Consider the following 2,500-nt stretch of genomic DNA (forward strand, 5'->3'; position numbering starts at 1 on the left):
AAGGAGAGAGTCGTTTCTGTAGTATGGGTGGGGGATGGGGCCTCTTGGGTGGGAAGGGGTGGTTCAGGACAGTCCAATTGTCTTTCAAATCTACGGTAGAACTCGTTCAGGTCGTTGGCTAGGCGGGAGTCGTTAGTGGTGTGGGGCGCTCTGGGTTTGTAGTTGGTGATGTGCCTGAGCCCTTTGGCAGACAGAAGCAGCGTCGTTAGTAGAGAACTGGTGTTTTAGTGTCTCTGAGTACAGTCGTTTAGCCTCTCTCACCGCTTTGCTAAACCTGTTCTTCGACTCCTTGAATCTGTCTCTATCCCCACTCCTAAACGCTTCCTCCTTCTCCAACCTCAACCTTTTGAGCTTTGCTGAGAACCAGGGCTTGTTGTTGTTAAAGTTCACCCTGGTACGTGTTGGGATACAGCAGTCCTCACAGAAGCTGATGTACACAGCCTCTGTGAGTTCATCCAGACTATTGGTAGCAGTCGTGAACATATCCCAGTCAGTACAGTCTAAGCACGCCCGCAAATCTTCCACAGCCTCACTGGTCCACTGTTTAGATGTCCTCACAGCAGGTTTACAGAGTTTTAGTTGCTGCCTGTATGCACGAATCAGGTGGACCAAGGGAGTTCTGTGCGAGCCGAACAGCCCCGTGACCCACAAGAGAAACATCCCCGCCAAATTCGAGCGTTTGACGGGGTCTATCCGTGAAAAAATATTCACGTTTTTGAGTGCACATGCATTTCTGCTGCAAATGCCTCTGGAAGTTTCATGCCGTTCGTATGCCAATTGTGGCAACACGAAAATGACCCGTTTTCCCATTCCGAGGGATTTCTGTGCGACCCTAACAGCCCCGTGAGCCACAAGAGACACATCCCCGCCAATTTCTAGCGTTTCACGGGGTCTATCCGTGAAAAATATAGACGTTTTTGAGTGCACATGCATTTCTGCTGCAGATGCCTCTGGAAGTTTCATGCCGTTCGTACGCAATGTGGCAACACGAAAATGACCCCTTTTCCCATTCCGAGGGATTTCTGTGCGACCCTAACTAACAGCGCCCGTGAGCCACAAGAGAGACATCCCCGCCAATTTATAGCGTTTCACGGGGTCTATCCGTGAAAAATATAGACGTTTTTGAGTGCACATGCATTCCTGCTGCAAATGCCTCTGGAAGTTTCATGCCGTTCCTATGCAATGTGGCCACACAAAAATGACCCGTTTTCCCATTCCGAGGCATTTCTGTGCGACCCTAACAGCCCCGTGAGCCACAAGAGAGACATCCCCGCCAACTTCTAGCGTTTGACGGGGTCTATGCGTGAAAAATATTAAAATTTTTGAGTGCACGTGCCTTTCTGCTGCAAATGCCTCTGGAAGTTTCATGGCGTTCCTATGCAATGTGGCAACACGAAAATGACCCCTTTTCCCATTCCGAGGGAGTTCTGTGCCACCCTAACAGCCCCGTGAGCCACAAGAGACACATCCCCGCCAATTTCTAGCGTTTCACGGGGTCTATCCGTGAAACATATAGAAGTTTTTGAGTGCACATGCATTCCTGCTGCAAATGCCTCTGGAAGTTTCATGCGGTTCGTACGCAATGTGGCAACACGAAAATGACCCGTTTTCCCATTCCCAGGGATTTCTGTGCGACCCGAACAGCCCCGTGAGCCACAAGAGACACATCCCCGCCAATTTCTAGCGTTTCACGGGGTCTATCCGTGAAAAATATCAATTTTTTTTTGACTGCACATGCATTTCTGCTGCAAATGCCTCTGGAAGTTGCATGCGGTTCGCATGCAATGTGGCGACACGAAAATGACCCGTTTTCCCATTCCGAGGGATTTCTGTGCCACCCTAACAGCCCCGTGAGCCACAAGAGAGACATCCCCGCCAATTTCTAGCGTATCACGGGGTCTATCCGTGAGAAATATTCACTTTTTTGAGTGCACATGCATTCCTGCTGCAAATGCCTCTGGAAGTTTCATGCGGTTCGTATGCAATGTGGCGACACGAAAATGACCCGTTTTCCCATTCCGAGGGATTTCTGTGCCACCCTAACAGCCCCGTGAGCCACAAGAGAGACATCCCCGCCCACTTCTAGCGTTTCACGGGGTCTCTCCGTGAAAAATATCACATTTTTTGAGTGCACATGCATTCCTGCTGCAAATGCCTCTGGAAGTTTCATGCGGTTCGCATGCAATGTGGCGACACGAAAATGACCCGTTTTTTCCCATTCCGAGGGATTTCTGTGCCACCCTAACAGCCCCGTGAGCCACAAGAGACACATCCCCGCCAATTTCTAGCGTTTCACGGGGTCTATCCGTGAAAAATATTCAATTTTTTGACTGCACATGCATTTCTGCTGCAAATGCCTCTGGAAGTTTCATGCGGTTCGCATGCAATGTGGCGACACGAAAATGACCCGTTTTCCCATTCCGAGGGATTTCTGTGCCACCCTAACAGCCCCGTGAGCCACAAGAGAGACATCGCCGCCAATTTCTAGCGTTTCACGGGG

The sequence above is a fragment of the Petromyzon marinus genome, unplaced genomic scaffold, assembly GCF_048934315.1.
Source record: "Petromyzon marinus isolate PM22_M1 ecotype Great Lakes invasive population unplaced genomic scaffold, UKy_Petmar_22M1.pri1.0 PM_G_Scaffold_29, whole genome shotgun sequence".
NCBI lineage: Eukaryota > Metazoa > Chordata > Hyperoartia > Petromyzontiformes > Petromyzontidae > Petromyzon > Petromyzon marinus.